The sequence below is a fragment of the Amblyraja radiata genome, chromosome 5 (genome assembly GCF_010909765.2).
Source record: "Amblyraja radiata isolate CabotCenter1 chromosome 5, sAmbRad1.1.pri, whole genome shotgun sequence".
Classification (NCBI taxonomy): domain Eukaryota; kingdom Metazoa; phylum Chordata; class Chondrichthyes; order Rajiformes; family Rajidae; genus Amblyraja; species Amblyraja radiata.
In genome coordinates, this window is record NC_045960.1 from 5661953 (window position 1) to 5681230 (window position 19278).

The window sequence follows — 19278 nt, forward strand, 5'->3', positions numbered from 1 at the left end:
CCTTGAATGTGATTCATGTGCAGGGGGAACAGGGCAGATGGCCTAGATAGTTGAAGGAGGCAGATGTTGGAAGCACATACCGTAATGGTTTCTATCAGGCTTTTAGATAGATGCATGGATATGCAGGGAATGGAGGGGTATGGATCAAGTGCCCGCAGAGGTGATTAGTTTTCATGGCATCATGATCGATAGGGACATAGCAGACCGATCGGCTTGTACTTTGTTTGGAGATACAGCGTGGAAACAGGCCCTTCGGCCCACCGGGTCCAAGCCGACCCGTACACTAGTCTGATCCTACACACTAGGGCCTGTATTCGCTGGAGTTTAGAAGAATGAGGGGGGACCTCATTGAAACGTACAGAATAGTGAAAGGCTTGGATAGAGTGGATGTGGAGAGGATGTTTCCACTAGTGGGAGAGTCTAGGACCAGAGGGCACAGCCTCAAAAGTAAAGGGCACTCTTTTAGAAAGGAGGTGAGGAGAAATTTCTTTACTCCGAGCGTGGTGAATCTGTGGGATTCTTTGCCACAGAAGGCTGTGGAGGCCAAGTCATTGGATATTTTTAAGGCAGAGATAGATAGATTCTTGATTAGTACAGGTGTCAGAGGTTATGGGGAGAAGGCAGGAGAATGGGGTTTGGAGGGGGAGATCGATCAGCCATGATTAAATGGTGGAGTAGACTTGATGGGCCGAATGGCCTAATTCTACCCTATCACTTATGACCTTATGACAAATTACAGAAACCAATTAACCTACAAATCTGCATGTCTTTGGAATGTGGGATGAAACCAGAGCACCCGGAGGAAACCCATGTGGTCATAGGGAGAACGTACAAACTCTGTACAGAAAGCACCCGTAGTCAGGATCGAACCCTGGTCACTGGCGCTGTGAGGCAGAAACTCCACCACTGCGCCACTGTGCCGCCCTTCCTGTTCTTTGTTCTATGGTACGTAATCCAGTCGGCATGCTGGAGGCAATTTGTGATCGCAATCCTTCTGTGTTTATATAGTCGAGAATATATTTGTAGTGTGTTAATAATATACTGGGCTAGTGGCAGAGCAACTGCTCGGCAGGGGCATTGTGGGCCGAAGGGCCTGCTCCAGTGCTGCTATGTTCTCTGCTCCTACTCCAGCCCTTACTCCAAGCCCCACAAATGCATCAACATCTCATGGTCAATGGGGAACAGTAACTTCACGTTGTACAGTATTGTAAGCAGCAAAATCATCCTAACATGCTTAATTTGGCTCTTATCGAACAACATTTGAGGCTGAGTTGTACAAAGTTTCAGGGCAATGGCATAAGGTGTATCTTAAGGCTTACGGCATTTGGAGTATTGTGAGCAGTTTTGGGTCCCATATCTGAGGAGGGATGTGCTGGTGTTAGCGAGGGCCCAGAGGAGGCTTATGAAAATGATCGTGGGGATGAGTGGGTTAACGTATGAGGGGCGTTTGACCGCACTGGGCCTGCGCTCGCTGGAGTTTAACAGAATGAAGGGGGGACGTCATTGAAACCTTCAGAATAGTGAGAGGCCTGGATAGAGTGGATTTGGAGAGAAGGTTTCCACTAGTGAGGTGAGTCGAGGACAAGAACGCACAACCACAGAATAAAAGGACGTACCTTTATGAAGGAGACAAGGAGGAATTTCTTTAGTCAGAAGGAGGTGATTCTGGGGAATTCTTTGCCACAGACGGCTGTGTAGACCAAATCATTGTGTATTATTAAGGTGGAGATTGATAGGTTTTGATTAATAAGGGTGTCAGGGGTTACGGGGGGAAGGCAGGAGAATGGGGTTAGGAGGGAAAGATAGATCAGCCATGATTGAATGGCGGAGTAGACTTGATGGGTCGAATGGCCTAATTCTGCTCCTGTGACATGACTCATAAATGAGAGAGGTGGGAAAGAGGTTTAGGAAGCTCCAGAACCCTGACAGCTGAGAGCACAACTCCTATTGATGATGGCCTTACCAGAATAGACACAAAATACTGGAGTAACTCAGCGGGACAGGCAGCATCTCTGGGGCAAAGGAATGGGCCACCCTTTACTTCTCTCCAGAGATGCTGCCTGTCCCGCCTGGTTACTCCGGCATTTTGTGTCCATTGTTGGTTTAAACCAGCACCTGCAGTTCCTTCCCACACATTTATGCCCCTGTCCCACTTAGGAAACCTGAACGGAAACCTCTGGAGACTTTGCGTGCCACCCAAGGTTTCCGTGAGGTTCCCGGAGGTTTTTGTCAGTCTCCCTAATGGTCGAAAGTGGTTTCCACTTCTTCTATGTTCCGGTCATTATTTCAAAAAATTCAAAACCGGCCGTGACTTAGTAACCTGCAACCTCCGGCAACCACCTGCAACCTCCGGCAACCACCTGCAACCTCCGGCAACCACCTGCAACCTCCGGCAACCACCTTCAACTAGCATGGCAACCGGCTTCGACTAAAAAATTACCGATTTTTATAACGGCAACCTATTTTTAGTCGCGGCCGGTTTTGAATTTTTTTAAATAATCGCCGGATACAGAAGAAACGGAAACCACTTTCGACCATTAGGGAGACTGACAAAAACCTCCGGGAACCGCACGGAAACCTTGGGCGGGTCGCAAAGTCTCCAGAGGTTTCCGTTCAGGTTTCCTAAGTGGGACAGGGGCATTAGTCTCCTCTCCGACGCAGCCATCCTGAGAGCAGGTCAACGACTCAACACCAGATCAGTGACACAGATGCAGTGGGAGGTTTTAAGATGGATGCTTTTAGCAAACCCAACAAAGGTTTCGGGAGGAGAACAAATGTTGCCTGTGGAAGAAGGGATTGACTATAGTTTAGTTTAGTTTAGAGATACAGCGCGGAAACAGGCCCTTTGGCCCACCGAGTCCGCATCGACCAGCCATCCCCGCACAGTAACACTATCCTACACACACTGGGGACAATTTACATTTATACCAAGCCAATTAACCTACAAACCTGTACGTCTTTGGAGTGTGGGAGGAAACCGAAGATCTCGGTGAAAACCCACGCGGTCACGGGGAGAACGTACAAACTCCGTACAGGCAGCACCCGTAGTCGGGATCGAACCCGGGTCTCTGGCGCTGTGAGGCAGCAACTCTACCACTGCTGCCCATAGACTTGAAGAAGAAAATCGGATTTAAGCCAGACAGGGAGAATTGTAGATAGAGACATTTCGAGTGGTTATTCTAGACACTTGGAAATAATATGTGTAAAAGCTTTCAAGGAGAGGCAGTTAGGAATCAGGATCTGAAGGTTTTATTCATTAGATTACTGAGACTTTCAATGGGTTAGTCGAGTATTCTTAATAACTTGTTTGATCTGATCATCACAGCACAGATAACTGACGAGTTCATTATGTGGTGTTGATTAAATTATTTCATCATTGTTAGCCAAACAAGATTTTAAACAATGTCTTGGTTCTGAAGGACATTGTTACTGATGCCCTAAGTGTTGACGGTCCTCATTTACAATGGTTACAATGGTCACAATGATGCTGGTTTACACCGAAGATAGACACAAAATGCTGGAGTAACTCAACGGGACAGGCAGCATCTCTGGATAGAAGGAATAGGCCACGTTTCAGGTCGAGACGCTTTTTCAGTCAGGGGAAAGGGAAACTAGAGTATAACTAGAGGTAGAAAAGACTGCATAAAGTTGTGATCACTGCCCAGTCCATCACCGGCTCTGACCTCCCCACCATCGAAGGGATCTATCGTAGTTGCTGCCTCAAAAAGTCGGCCAACATCATCAAAGACCCACACCACCCTGGCCACACACTCATTTCACCTCTGCCATCGGGAAGAAGTTACAGGAGCCTGAAAACTGTAACGACCAGGTTCAGGAACAGCTACTTCCCCACAGCCATCAGGCTATTGGTGCCGGCTCTGATTTGTCCTGTATCTTCTCATCCCTCGAGTTTCCCTCTCCCCTGACTCTCAGTTTGAAGAAGGGCCTCGACCCGAAACGTCACCCATTCCTTTTCTCCAGAGATGCTGCCTGTCCCGCTGAGTTACTCCAGCATTTTGTGCCTGTCTATAGTTACAATGGTACCTTATTTGTCACGTGCATCGAGGTACAGTGAGATTCATTTTTGTATATGGTCCAGTAAAGTCTCATTCCACCTAAGCACTAGGCCGAGGAGTTACAGGAATTCACTGAGATCATGTCAGAGCTACGTCGAGCTACGCATTAGCGGTGGCAGCAGCTGAGTTGCCCTGCTCAGAGGAAGCTATAAATGTAACTGGGCCATCAGTAATGATACCGGGAAATAAACTTTGCACCTGACCGACTTTACCCAAATAATGTCACACTGCTCTGAGCAGAATAAAGTTCCTGGACATTGAATCGGAAAGTACATTTGCAGAACGTTACCAGATAATAAGATGTGTGCAGCGGTAGAATTGTGGCCTGACAGCACCAGAGACCTGGGTTCCATCCCGACTACCGGTGCGATCTGTGGGTAGTTTGTACATTATTCTCCCTGTGGGTTCTTCAGTTTCCTCTCACACTCCAAAGACGTGTAGATTCGTAGGTTAATTAGCTTCTGTGAATTGTCTCTATTGTGTAGGATAGAACTAGTGTACCTAGCAACATAGATAATAGGTGCAGGAGGAGGACATTCGGCCCTTCGAGCCAGCATCACCATTCATTGTGATCATGGCTGATCATCCACAATCAGTAACAAGTGACTGCCTTCTCCCCATACCCTTTGATTCCACTAGCCCCAAGAGCTCTTTATAACTCTCTTTTAAATTCATCCAGTGAATTGGCCTCCACTGTCTACCATGGCAGAGAATTCCACTAATCCACCACTAATTTCTCATCTCAGTTTTAAATGGCGTCCCCTTTATTCTTAGACTGTGTGGGCCCTGGTTCTGGACCCCCCAACACGGGGAACATTTTTCCTTCATCTAGCTTGTCCAGTCCTTTTATAATCTTATATGTTTCTATAAGATCCCCTATCATCTTTCTAAATTCCAGTGAATACAAGCCCAGTCTTCCCAATCTTTCCTCTTATGACAGTCCCGCCATCCCAGGGATCAAGCTAGCGAACCTACGCTGCACTGCCTCAATCACAAGGATGTCCTTCCTCAAATTAGGAGACCAAAACTGTACACAATACTCCAGATGTGGTCTCACCAGGGCCCTGTACAACTGCAGAAGGACCTCTTTACTCCTATACTCATATCCTTTTGTTATGAAGGCCAACATGCCATTAGCTTTCTTCACTGCCTGCTGTACCTGCATGTTTACTTTCAGTGACCGGTGTCCAAGGACACCCAGGTCTCGTTGCACTTCCCTTTTTCCTAATCTGACACCATTGAGATAATAATCTGCCTCCTTGTTCTTGCCGCCAAGGTGAGTAACGTCACATTTATCTACATTATACTGCATCTGCCATGCATCTGCCCACTCACTCAACCTGGCCAAGTCACCCTGCAATAGAAGGACATTCTTGCTATTGAGGGAGTGCCGCGTAGGTTTACAAGGTTAATTACCGGGATGGCGGGACTGTCATATGCTGAGAGAATGGAGCAGCTGGGCTTGTACTCTCTGGAGTTTAGAAGGATGAGAGGGAATCTCATTGAGACATATAAGATTGTTAAGGGCTTGGACACACTAGAGGCAGGAAACATGTTCACGATGTTGGGGGAGTCGAGAACCAGGGGCCACATTTTAAGAATAAGGAGTAAGCCATTTACAACGGAGACGAGGAAACACTTTTTCTCACAGAGTGGTGGGTCTGTGGAATTCTCTGCCTCAGAGGGCGGTGGAGGCAGGTTCTCTGGATGCTTTCAAAAGAGAGCTAGATAGGGCTCTTAAAAATAGCGGAGTCAGGGAATATGGGGAGAAGGCAGGAACGGGGCACTGATTGTGGATGATCAGCCATGATCACAGTGAATGGCGGTGCTGGCTTGAAGGGCCAAATGGCCTACTCCTGCACCTATTGTCTAATGTCTATTGTCTATTGTAAATCAAAAAGAGACACTCTGGGACAAATCTGATTGACCAAAACACTCAGGGCCTCTATCACATAGTTTCAAGTGGAACTTTGGTTAGACTGCATTTGGAGTATTGCGTGCAGTTTTGGTCGCCCCCATTACAGGAGAGATGTGGAGGCTTTGGAGAGGGTGCAGAGGAGGTTTACCAGAATGATGCCTGGATGAGAGGGGTATTAGCTACAGGGAGGGGTTGGACAGATGTCGATTGTTTCCTCTGGAACGCCGGAGGTTTGCGGAGACCAGATAGAGTATATAAAATTATAAAGCATAGATTGTGCAAACCGTTTTCCCAGGGTGGAAATGTTACATACTAGCGTAAATACGTGGCGGTACGGTGGCGCAGCGGTAGAGTTGCTGCCTTACAGCGAATGCAGCGCCGGAGACCCAGGTTCAATCCCGACCACGGGTGCTGTCTGTACGGAGTTTGTACATTCTCCCTGTGACCTGCGTGGGTTGTCTCCGAGATCTTCGGTTTCCTCCCACACTCCAAAGACGTGCAGGTTTGTAGGTTAATTGGCTTGCTGTATATGTAAAAATTGTCCCTAGTGGGTGTAGGATAGTGTTAATGTGCGGGGATCGCTGGTCGGCGCAGACTCGGTGGGCCGAAGGGCCTGTATCCGCGCTGAATCTCTAAACTAAACTAAACTAGAGGGCATAGCATTAAAGGGAGAGGGGTAAGATTTAAAGATATGCAGGGCAAGTTTTTTACACAGAGGGTGGTGTGTGCCTGGAACATGCTGCCTGGGGTGATGGTGGTGGAGGCAGTTATGATAGTGACGTTTAAGGGACGTTTGGATGCCCTTCTACATGCCAACCAGTGGTCACCCATCCATATTATCCCCACCTCTCGTCACATGACCTGGAACCTTTTATGTGTAGGAAGGGACTGCAGATGCTGGCTTACACCAAAGATAGTCAAGTCAAGTCAAGTCAAGTCAAGTCAAGAGAGTTTATTGTCATGTGTCCCAGATATATATAAGCATCTGGATAAACAGGGTCTGATTAGGAACAGTCAACATGGATTTGTGCCTGGAAGGTCATGTTTGACTAATCTTCTTGAATTTTTTGAAGAGGTTACTAGGGAAATTGACGAGGGTAAAGCAGTGGATGTTGTCTATATGGACTTTAGTAAGGCCTTTGACAAGGTTCCTCATGGAAGGTTGGTTAAGAAGGTTAAACAGTTGGGTATAAATGCAGGAATAGCAAGATGGATTCAGCAGTGGCTGAATGGGAGAAGCCAGAGGGTAATGGTGGATGGCTGTTTGTCGGGTTGGAGGCAGGTGACTAGTGGGGTGCCTCAGGGATCTGTGTTGGGTCCTTTGTTGTTTGTCATGTACATCAATGATCTGGATGAAGGGGTGGTAAATTGGATTAGTAAGTATGCAGATGATACCAAGATAGGGGGTGTTGTGGATAATGAAGAGGATTTCCAAAGTCTACAGAGTGATTTAGGCCATTTGGAAAAATGGGCTGAAAGATGGCAGATGGAGTTTAATGCTGATAAATGTGAGGTGTTACACCTTGGCAGGACAAATCAAAATAGGACGTACATGATAAATGGTAGGGAATTGAAGAATACAGTTGAACAGAGGGATCTGGGAATAACCGTGCATAGTTCCTTGAAGGTGGAATCTCATATAGATAGGGTGGTAAAGTAAGCTTTTGGGATGCTAGCCTTTATAAATCAGAGCATTGAGTATAGAAGCTGGGATGTAATGTTAAAATTGTACAAGGCATTGGTGAGACCAAATCTGGAGTATGGTGTACAATTTTGGTCGCCCAATTATAGGAAGGATGTCAACAAAATAGAGAGAGTACAGAGGAGATTTACTAGAATGTTGCCTGGGTTTCAGCAACTAAGTTACAGAGAAAGGTTGAACAAGTTAGGGCTTTATTCTTTGGAGCGCAGAAGGTTAAGGGGGGACTTGATAGAGGTTTTTAAAATGATGAGAGGGATAGACAGAGTTGATGTGATCAAGCTTTTCCCTTTGAGAATAGGGAAGATTCAAACAAGAGAACATGACTTCAGAATTAAGGGACAGAAGTTTAGGGGTAACATGAGGGGGAACTTCTTTACTCAGAGAGTGGTAGCGGTGTGGAATGAGCTTCCAGTGGAAGTGGTGGAGGCAGGTTCGTTGGTATCATTTAAGAATAAATTGGATGGGCATATGGATGAGAAGGGAATGGAGGGTTATGGTATGAGTGCAGGCAGGTGGGACTAAGGGAAAAAAATTGTTCGGCACGGACTTGTAGGGCCGAGATGGCCTGTTTCCGTGCTGTAATTGTTATATGGTTATATGGTTATAGGACAATGACATTCTTGCTTGCTGCAGCACAACAGAGTTTTGTAAGCATAAAAACAGAACAGTTCAGTTCAATACACACATAAATAAATAAGTGCAATAGGCTGTTACAGTTCAGAGTCTGTTTGTTGGTGAGTTTAATAGACTGATGGCTGTGGGGAAGTTGCTGTTCCTGAACCTGGATGTAACAGATTTCAGGCTCCTGTACCTTCTGCCCGATGGGAGCGGAGAGATGAGTGTGTGGCCAGGATGGTGTGGGTCCTTGATGATGCCGGCAGCCTTTTTGAGGCAGCGACTACAATAGATCCCTTCGATGGTGGGGAGGTCAGAGCCGATGATGGACTGGGCAGTAATGCTGTAGTAACTCAGCGGGCCAGGCAGTTTCTGGTCGAGACCCTTCTTCAGACTTCTTCTTCAGAAGTAGCCTTTTGTGCCACTTTCCAGTGGTTTTGGAGGATTGTGAGAAGGTGTTGTTGCCTCCCCCGACTTCAAGGTGCCTGCTGTAGATCTTCCATGCCTCTTCATGTACAGGGGATCAGAGATCCCTTCAGCTACATCTTCAGTTACTTTGCTCCTCAGCCATGGTAGATACAACAGTGGAATTTGAGAGGCCATTTAGATAAGAACATGGATATGCAGGGAACAGAGAGAGATGGGTTATGTGCAGTTTAGTTTGGTTTAGAGATACAGCGTGGAAACAGGCTCTGTGGCCCACCGAGTCCAAGCCGACCAGCGATCAGTCATACACTAGTTCCAACCTGCACGCTGGGGACAATTTACACAAGTCAATTAACCTACAAAACCCGCACGTCTTTGGGATGTGGGAGGAAGCTGGGACTCTCGGAGAAAAGCCACACGGTCACAGGGAGAACGTGCAAACTCCGTACAGACCGCATCTGCAGTTAGGAACGAACCCGGGTCTCTGGTGCTGTAAGACAGCAACTCTACCGCTGCGCCACCGTGCCGCCATATGTGCAGGCAGGTAAAAGCTGGTCTTGGGATCATGTTCGGCACAGACTTTGTGAGAAGATGGGTCTGTTTCTCAGCTGGACTGTTCTATGTTCTAAGCGAACTAAACAGCACGGTGGTGTAGCGGTAGAGTTGCTGCGCTTACAGCGCCAGGGACCCGGGTTCAATCCTGGCTATGGGTGCTGCCTGTACGGAGTTTGCACGTTCTCCCCGTGACCACCGCAGGTTTTCTCTGAGAACTTTGGTTTCCTCCCACACTCCAAAGGCGTACAGGTTTGCAGGTTAATTGCAAGCAGAAATGTAAAACTTGTCCCTGGAGGGGATCGCTAGTCGGTGTGGGCTGAAGGGCCTGTTTCTACGCTGTATCTCTCAACTGTCGGTGTGGGCTGAAGGGCCTGTTTCTACACTGTATCTCTCAACTAAAAGACAAAACCACTATTTAGAGCGGACCAGAGAGATCCGATCGATATTCTTAGTTTAGAGATACAGCATGGAAACAGGCTGTTCAGCCCACTGAGTCCGGCCTGATCCCGTGCTGACCAGCGATTGCCCATACACTAGTTCTATGTTATCCCAGTTTTGCGCGCTACACACTGGGGACAAATTACAATTTACAGAAGCTGATTAACCTACAAACATGCACGTCTTTGTAATCTGGAGCACCCGGAGAAAACCCACGTGGTCACGGGGAGAATGTACACAGTATATCGGTGATGGTTTGTCGGGCCGGACTCGGTGGGCTGAAGGGCCGGTTTCCACGCTGTATTTCTAAACTAAGAATATCTATTGGGGCATGGGGGGATCTCTCTGATCCTCCACAAATAGAGGTATTAGTTCACTTGGAGCGTAGAATAGCACAGACAACACCGGTGATCAGGATCAAACCGGGGTCTCTGGTGCTGTGAGGTGAGGCAGCAACTCTACCGCTGCGACACCATGCCACCCCAACAATACCACCTCTCTGGTCAATTCTTCCCTTCCCTCCCGCACCACCCCCTCCCCGGGCACTTTCCCATGCAACCGCAAGAGATGCTACACTTGTCGTTTTACCTCCCCCCTCGACTCCATTCAAGGACCCAAGCAGTCATTCCAGGTACGACAGAGGTTCACCTGCACCTCCTCCAACCTCACCTATTGCATCTGCTGCTCTAGGTGTCAGCTGATCTACATCGGTGAGACCAAGCGTAGGTTGGGCGATCGTTTCGCCGAACACCTCCGCTCGGTCCGCATTAACCAACCTGATCTCCCGGTGGCTCAGCACTTCAACTCCCCCTCCCATTCTGAATCCGACCTTTCTGTCCTGGGCCTCCTCCATGGCCAGAGTGAGCAACAGCGGAAATTGGAGGAGCAACACCTCATATTTCACTTGGGCAGTTTGACTTCTCCAATTTTCGGTAGCCCTTGCTGTCTCCTCCCCTTCTCAGCTCTCCCTCAGCCCTCTGGCTCCTCCTCTTTCTTTCTCCTTTCTTTCCCCCCCGCACATCAGTCTGAAGAAGGGTTTCGGCCCGAAACGTCGCCTATTTCCTTCGCTCCATAGATGCTGCTGCACCCCCTGAATTTCTCCAGCATTTTTGTCTACCTTTGAATACCACCTCACTGTTGTTTGAAAGGCACATGGTTGCGATTACTGCCCACACAACAGCTAGTCAGTGTGATTCAGCAAGGGTGTGGAGTCCTCTGGGTCTGCTTTACAATAATCGCAAATTGTTCTTCTAGAAATAGAAATGTCCCCCTTGCAACATAGCAACGGGTCAAGTCAAAAATGATTTGTGTCTGACGTATTTAGGAGTATCTTTGGATCACTTGGACAAGAAATGTTTTTAATTGTGTGGTGTTTAGGGCAAGTCAGGGCAAGTAACTGAAGCAGGTCGTTTGGCCCAACCCGTCCATGCCGACTAAGATGCCCCATCTAAGTCCCATTTGCTCATCCCCTTTCTTATTCATGTACCTGTCGGTGTTTGAGCTTGGTTTTGGTTTAGAGATACAGCATTGAAACATGCCAATAGACAATAGACAATAGGTGCAGGAGTAGGCCATTTGGCCCTTCGAGCCAGCACCGCCATTCAATATGATCATGGCTGATCATCCCCAATCAGTACCCCGTTCCTGCCTTCTCCCCATATCCCCTGACTCCGCTATTTTTAAGAGCCCTATCTAGCTCTCTCTTGAAAACATCCAGAGAACCGGCCTCCACCGCCCTCTGAGGCAGAGAATTCCACAGACTTGGCATCACGTTCAGCACTGATCTTGTGAGAAGGTGGATGGACCTTGTTTCTCTGCTGTGCTGTTCTATGTTCCAACGGAACTAGCACCACTATTTGTGGAGGTCCAGAGAGATCTCCCCATGTCCCAATCAATATTCTTTGTTTAGAGATACAGCGTGGAAACAGGCTCGCCAGCCCACGGAGTCCGCTCCGACCAGCGACCACCCCAGCATACACTAGAATTATCCATCCTACACACTGGGGGCAATTTACAGTTTTTTACAGAAGCCAATTAACCTACAAACCTGTATGTCTTTAGAGAGTGGGAGGAAACCAGAGCACCCGGAGAAAACCCACGCAGTCACAGGGAGAACGTACAAACTCCACACAGGAAGCAATCGAGGTCAGGATCGAACCTGGGTCTCCGGCGCTGTTTCAATCATTCAATTAAAGATAGACACAAAAAGCTGGAGTAACCGAGTGGGACAGGCAGCATCTCTGGAGGGAAGGAATGGGTGACGTTTCATGTCCAGAGTCCAGACCCTTCTCCAGACAAATCAATCAAACTTTTCAGACTTCCATTCAATCAAAGATCTTAAACACCCTGGCTCCATCTGCCATAAATTAGCATTAAATGGAATAAAATCTTAATCCTTTCCTTCACTACCACATCTTTCATATAACTTTGAGCTGTATAAGTGCTGTCAGGATTTATTTCTTGGTGCCTTGCCTTCCCGGAAATTCCACCAAATCATTATTACAAAGTTTTGAGTTGCAAAATAAAAAGTACGAGGTTTCGTTTTTCATCTCCACTGGGACTCGGGATGAATTCCACGTTCCTGATCTCACTAGGCAGGCAGCCAGACACTGGGGAGTTCAGGTCAGAGTTGCAGAACAACAATCTGGAGTGCTTATCCTTTACCTGTGTGTCCTGTTGAAACGTGGCTCCCTGAAGGAATTGCTGGAAGTCTCATGCAATCTGGGGCAGGCCGCCTCTCATAATGTGGCTTTATAGCTAATTGCTGCAAGATATATGAGACCTCCCCTGGCTATACATCGTGATAGTAAAACTCTAAAGACTGTGGGTGGTCATGGTTGCTTCAGTTAAAGGGAATTATTCAATGGTACTTAGTTTCAGTTCAGTTTAGTGTTAAGAGATACTGCGCGGAAACAGGCTCTTCGGCCCACCGAGTCCGTGCCGACCAGCGATCCCCGCACATTAACACTATCCTACACGTACGAGGGGCAATTTGCACATACACCAAGCCAGTTGACCTGCAAACCTGTACGTCTTTGGAGTGTGGGAGGAAATCAAAGATCTTGGAGAAAACCCACGCAGGTCACGGGGAGAACGTACAAGCTCTGTACAGACAGCGCCCCTAGTCAGGATCGAGCCCGGGTCTCTGGCACTGTAAGGCAGCAACTCTACCGCTGCCTTTAAGATACAATGCAACTCTACTGTTGCGTCACTGTACGCACACGCCTTTATAGTCACTGTGTACCCAGGTACAGTGAAGTGATTCTTTTTTGCATGTGCCAATCCTGCTATATATTAGGCGCGATCATACTAAGTAGAAGAATGCAAGATAGTAGACAACATCAAGTCGGTACACAAGAGGTGCCAGGTTTTAGGCATCTTCTTGTATCCGTCAAGTCTGAATGTTTAAACAAGTGTCAAGAGTCTCAACCTGGCCATAAAGGCCCGTTGTCCTGGGAACGGCACTGGGTCAGAGTTGCAGGGGGCGGCCTGGCCTGGCCTGGCGAGGTGTTGGTGTCCTCCACCGCTTCGTGCCGCACTCGGCCACTTGAGGTGAGCACTCGGGCCTAACTGAGCCCCAGGCTTCTGCAGGGCCTCCAGCGGCCCACTACGCCAACTCAACTCTCTACGATGCCCCCCTCGACTAAATACATGTCTGAGGGAGGCCAAAATGGAGGCACTTGTAAGTGGCACAGTGGTGCAGCTGGTAGTGCCAGTGCCTCACAGCGCCAGAGACCCGGGTTCGGTCCTGACCTCGATTGCTGTCTGTGCGGAGTTTGCACGTTCTCCCTGTGACCTTGTGGGATTCCTCCAGGTGCTCTGGTTTCCTCCCACATCCCAAAGACTTGCGGGTTTGTAGATTAATTGATATTCTGTAAAATCAAGCCCTAGTACGTAGGGAATGGACAGCTGATGACTGGCCAGTGGTGCAATGGTAGAGTTGCTGCCTTACAGCTCCACAGACCCGAGTTCCATCCTGACCTCCATTGCTGTCTGTGTGGAGCTTGCACGTTCTCCCTGTGACCGCGTGGGATTCCTCCGGGTGCTGTGGTTTCCCCCCACATCCCAAAGACGTGCAGGTTTGTAGGTTAATTGATCTTCTGTAAAATTAACCCTAGTGTGTAGGGAGTGAATGAGAAAGTGGGATAACATAGGAGTAGTGGGCCGAATGGCCTGTTTCCACGCTGTATCTTTCAATCATTCAATCAAAGTTCTTAAATTCCCTGGCACTTATCTGCCATAAATTTAGCATTAAATGGTATAAAATCATAATCCTTTCCTTCATCCGCATCTCCCATTAGAGCCCGAACAGATTTAGTGTTCTGCTCTGTGTGCCATTGTGTGTTTGGTGTTGAACAACTTATCTACCTCTTTGGTAATCCTTGGACTATCCTTGATCGGACTTTACCTGGCACTAAACGTTATTCCCTTATCATGTATCTGTACATTGTAAATGGCTCGATTGTAATCATGTATTGTCTTTCCACTGACTGTTTCGCAAGCAACACGTTTTCAGTGTAAACGTGACAACTAAACTGAACTTTCACCACTAAAGCCCCTGTCCCACTTTCACGACCTAATTCACAACCTCTGCCGAGTTTGCCCTTGACTCATACTCGCAACATGGTCGTCACGAGGTCGTAGGAGGTCGTAGCAGGCAGTGATGCTAGTCGTAGGTACTCGTGGCATCAAGTAGGTCGGGGCGTTTTTCTAGCCTGATGAAAAATGTCCACGAGCATAAAAGGTTGTGAATTAGGTCGTGAAAGTGGGACAGGCCTTAAGGATCACACTTTTGAGTACCTATATGTATTACCTTCTTAAATTTATGTGTACAAGTAACTATTTTCTAAACCTCAGAAATCGGAGGTACAAAGGGACATGGGAATACACTTTAAATCAGCTCAAATGCTAGCAATGCTAGCATTTATTTCAAGCGGACTAGAGTATAAAAAGATTGATGTAATTCTGAGGCTCTATAAGGCGCTGGTCAGGCCGCATTTGGTGTATTGTGTTCAAGAGGGAACTGCAGATGCTGGAAAATCGAAGGTACACAAAAATGCTGGAGAAACTCAGTGGGTGCAGCAGCATCTATGGAGCGAAGGAAATAGGTAACGTTTCGGGCCGAAACGTTACCTATTTCCTTCGCTCCATAGATGCTGCTGCACCCGCTGAGTTTCTCCAGCATTTTTGTGTACCTTTGGTGTATTGTGAGCAGTTTTGGCCCGCATATCTGAGGAAGGATGTGCTGGCTCTGGAGAGGGTCCAGAGGAGGTTTACAAGAATGACCCCAGAATGAGTGGGTTAACATATGATGAGCATTTGTCAGCACTGGGCCTGTACTCGCTGGAGTTTAGAAGGATGAGGAGGGACCTCATTAAAATGTACCAAATAGTGAAAGGCTTGGATAGAGTGGATGTGGAGAGGATGTTTCCGCTAGTGGGAGAGTCTAGAACATGAGGACACAGCCTCAGAATAAAAGGATGCTCCATTGGGAAGGAAATGAGGAGGAATTTATTTCATCAGAGGGTGATGAATCTGTGGAAATTCATTGCCACACAAAGCTGTGGAGGCCAAGTCATTGGGTATTTTTAAGGCAGAGATTGACAGATTCTTGATTAGAACGGGAGTCAGGGGTTATGGGGAGAAGGCAGGAGAATGGGATTAGGAGGGAGAGATAGATCAGCCATGATTGAATAGTCCAGTAGACACGATGGCCTAATTCTACTCCTATAACTTATGAACTTATTAATTAATCAATGCAGATGGCTGCATCAAAGTCTGGAAGGAAGTGAAATGAAGGATATGATACGATATATTTATCACTGGAGCAAGCTCTTTGTGCTTGATCTCAAGATAGTGCGTTGCCATATTTAATGCAGGAATATTCACTCTGTGCGTCGAATGCAGCTCTCAGTATCTATTTACCTCATAAAACCCAATACACTTTATTGTACTTGCAATTGTTCATAAAACATAGAACACAGAACATAGAACAGTACAGCACAAGAACAGGCCTGCAGTTGACAACCCAACAGTATGAACATTGAAGAAGACACAAAGTGCTGGAGTAACTCAGCAGGTTAGGCAGCATCTCTGGAGAAAAGGAATAGGCGATGTTTCGAATCGGAACCCTTCTTCAGACCAAAGTCTTCTCTTCAGTCTGAAGAATGGTCTCCATCCGAAACATCATCTCAGAGAAGCTACCTGACCCACTGAGTTACTCCAGCGCTTAGTGTCTATCTTCGGTGTAAACCAGCATCTGCAGTTCCTTCCTACACACATAGTATGAACATTGAATTCGCCCTTTTTCTCCCCACTATCTTCCCTGTGCCCCACCGGGACTTACACTAATTTCTCCTCTATCCTCTCCCTTCCACCCATGTTTATTTCTCTGGCTTCACAATTCGCACCTCTTCTATCTGCATCTCACACCTTTTGTGGATGGCACGGTGGTGCAGCGAGGTAGCGTTGCTGCCTTACAGTGCTTGTGGTGCCAGAGACCAGGGTTCAATCCTGACTACGGGTGCTGTCTGTATGGCGTTTGTACGTTCTCCCTGTGACCTGCGTGGGTTTTCTCTGAGATCTTCGGTTCCCTCCCACACTCCAAAGATGTGCAGGTTTGTAGGTTAATTGGCTTGGTATAAATGTAAACTGTCCCCTAGTGTGTGTAGGATAGTGTTAATGTGCGGGGATTAACATAGAAACATAGAAACATAGAAAATAGGTGCAGGAGTAGGCCATTCAGCCCTTCAAGCCTGCACCGCCATTCAATATGATCATGGCTGATCATCCAACTCTGTATCCTGTACCTGCCTTCTCTCCATACCCCCTGATACCTTTAGCCACAAGGGCCACATCTAATTGCCTCAACTACCTTCTGTGGTAGAGAATTCCAGAGATTCACCACTCTCTGTGTGAAAAATGTTTTTCTCATCTCGGTCCTAAAAGATTTCCCCCTTATCCTTAAACTGTGACCCCTTGTTCTGGACTTCCCCAACATCGGGAACAATCTTCCTGCATCTAGCCTGTCCAACCCCTTAAGAATTTTGTAAGTTTCTATAAGATCCCCCCGCAATCTTCTAAATTCTAGCGAGTACACTCCGAGTCTATCCAGTCTTTCTTCATATGAAAGTCCTGCCATCCCAGGAAACAGTCTGGTGAACCTTCTCTGTACTTCCTCTATGGCAAGAATGTCTTTCCTCAGATTAGGAGACCAAAACTGTACGCAACACTCCAGGTGTGGTCTCACCAAGACTCCAGGTGTGGTCTCACCAAGACTCCAGGTGTGGTCACACCAAGACACCAAGATTGCTGGGCAGCGCGGACTCAGTGGGCCGAAGGGCCTGATTTCGTGCTATATCTCTAAAATATACTAAACTAAACCTTTTTGTCTTTTCATCTCTGGCCTTTGTCCAACCATCTGCCTATTGAGCCCCCCCCCCCCCCCCCCCCATCTGTTTCTACCTATTACATGCCAGTGTTTGTCATGCCCCTCCTCTCTTCCAGCTTTCTCCCCCGCCCTCTAAACTCTTCACACTATCTCTGATTAAACTCCATCTGCCATTTCTCCGTCCCTTTCTGTGGCCGATCTGTTTTCGCTTCTTTGCTCTGTTTCGATCCATGGAGTCAGGAGAGGGTTTTTGTCGATAACACTGGTGCCTCTTTGATGAGTTAAATCCCAAATCAGAACATTGAGAGTTTGTGTCCACAGCAACATAAGTAAGTAAACTCGTAGTAACAATTTACTACCAAGTTACCCGAGGGAATTTAGAATTTGTATTGGGCCGTGAAGACAATATACGTTTGCAAAGTCTTGGACGCCAGCCTTGGCAGAAGCATCAGAAAGTGGAAACCAGACTTCTCTCTGGTGTCTGAGGAGGGGTAAAAGTGAGATTGCAAACACATGGATTAACAGAAGACAGACACAAAACGCTGGAGTAACTCAGCGGGACAGGCAGCATCTCTGGAGAGAAGGAATGGGTGACGTTTCGGGTCAAGACACTTCTTCAGATGCTTCTTCATTAGTACGATGACTCCCAACAGGAGGTCATCAAAAGCTTCACAGCAACTGAAGCCAAGGTTGGTCTACTCCCTTATAAGAAAGGTCTCCAGCATTTTGAGTATCTTCGGTGTAAACCAGCACCTGCAGTTCCGTCCTGCAAGTTCAAGTTCAAGTTCAGTTTCACATTTATTGTCACATGCACCAATTGATACAGTGATATTTGAGTTACCATGCAGCCATATGAATAAAAAGAACACAATACACAATAGAGTTTAACATAAACATCCCCCACAGCGGAATCAACATTTCTCACTGTGATGGAAGGCGATAAAGTTCAGTCATCTTCCTCTTTGTTCACCCGTGGTCGGGGCCTTTGAACCCACCGCAGTCGCCGCTACGGACGGCCCGATGTACAGGCCCTCTCGCCAGGATGATTGAAACTCCGGCGTTGGGATGGATCGGAACACACTTTGCGGCTTGGAGTTCCAGAATCAGCCGCTTCTTACCGGAGACCGTGGCTTCCGAGACCAAGGGATCGCCCCGCTCCGTGAATATAATTCAGCGCTGTGCCCGCTGCTGAAGCTCTGGGCCGGTCTCCAGTAGGAAAGGCCACGCCAATCCAGTTGGTAGGCCGTGAGGGAGAGGGGGGGAGGCGAAGATGCGACTCGGAGAAAAGACGCATCTCCTTCCAGGTAAGTGACTGAGAAACAGTTTCCCCCTATTCCCCACCACCACCCCCCATACAAGACATACTAAGAAACATTTAGAACATACATTTAGGCACACTAAAAATAACAAAAAGGGTGAAAGGACTAACAGCTGGTGGCACATGGATTAACAGAATTGTATACATGTACTTGAGATTATAGAGCAGTAAACATGAACAAGGGAGTATAGACACAAAGTGCTGGAGTAACTCAGCGGGACAGACAGCATCTCTGGCGGAAGGAATGGGTGACGTTTCGGGTTGAGACCCTTGTTACAAGGGAGTAGACTTCAACCTTGGCTTCAATGGCTGTGAAGCTTTTGGCGACCTCCTACAGTCATGGGAGTCGTACAAATGCAGAATACTGGTCAGGTTTAGTCGGGGATTAAAATCAAGATGGGCAATTTGATTTTTGATTTGGTTTAATTTATTGTCATTGTCTTCAACGAAGAGACAACGAAATTCTTTTTCCCTTAGTCATACAAAAAATAAAATAAAAAAACACAAAACACAAAACACGATAGTCCACAACACAAACATCCCCACAGAGGCACCAAAGTTCCCCACTGTGAGGGAAGGAACCAAAGTCCAGTCAACCTCCTCACTGATGTTCCCCGATGTTCACCCGTGGTCGGGGCCTCCCGAGCCCTCCGTAGTCGCCACTACGGGCGGCCCGATGTTCAGGCCCTCTCGCCGGGAACCTCTCGTTGGCCACCTTCCACTGGAGTCCGCGGCTCCCGATGTCCCGGAGATACGCGCTGGTGACCCCCGGCAGAGGGTCCCAGGACTCCGCGATGTTAAAGTCAGCGTCGCCCATGTTGGGAGCTCCGCACCCACAGC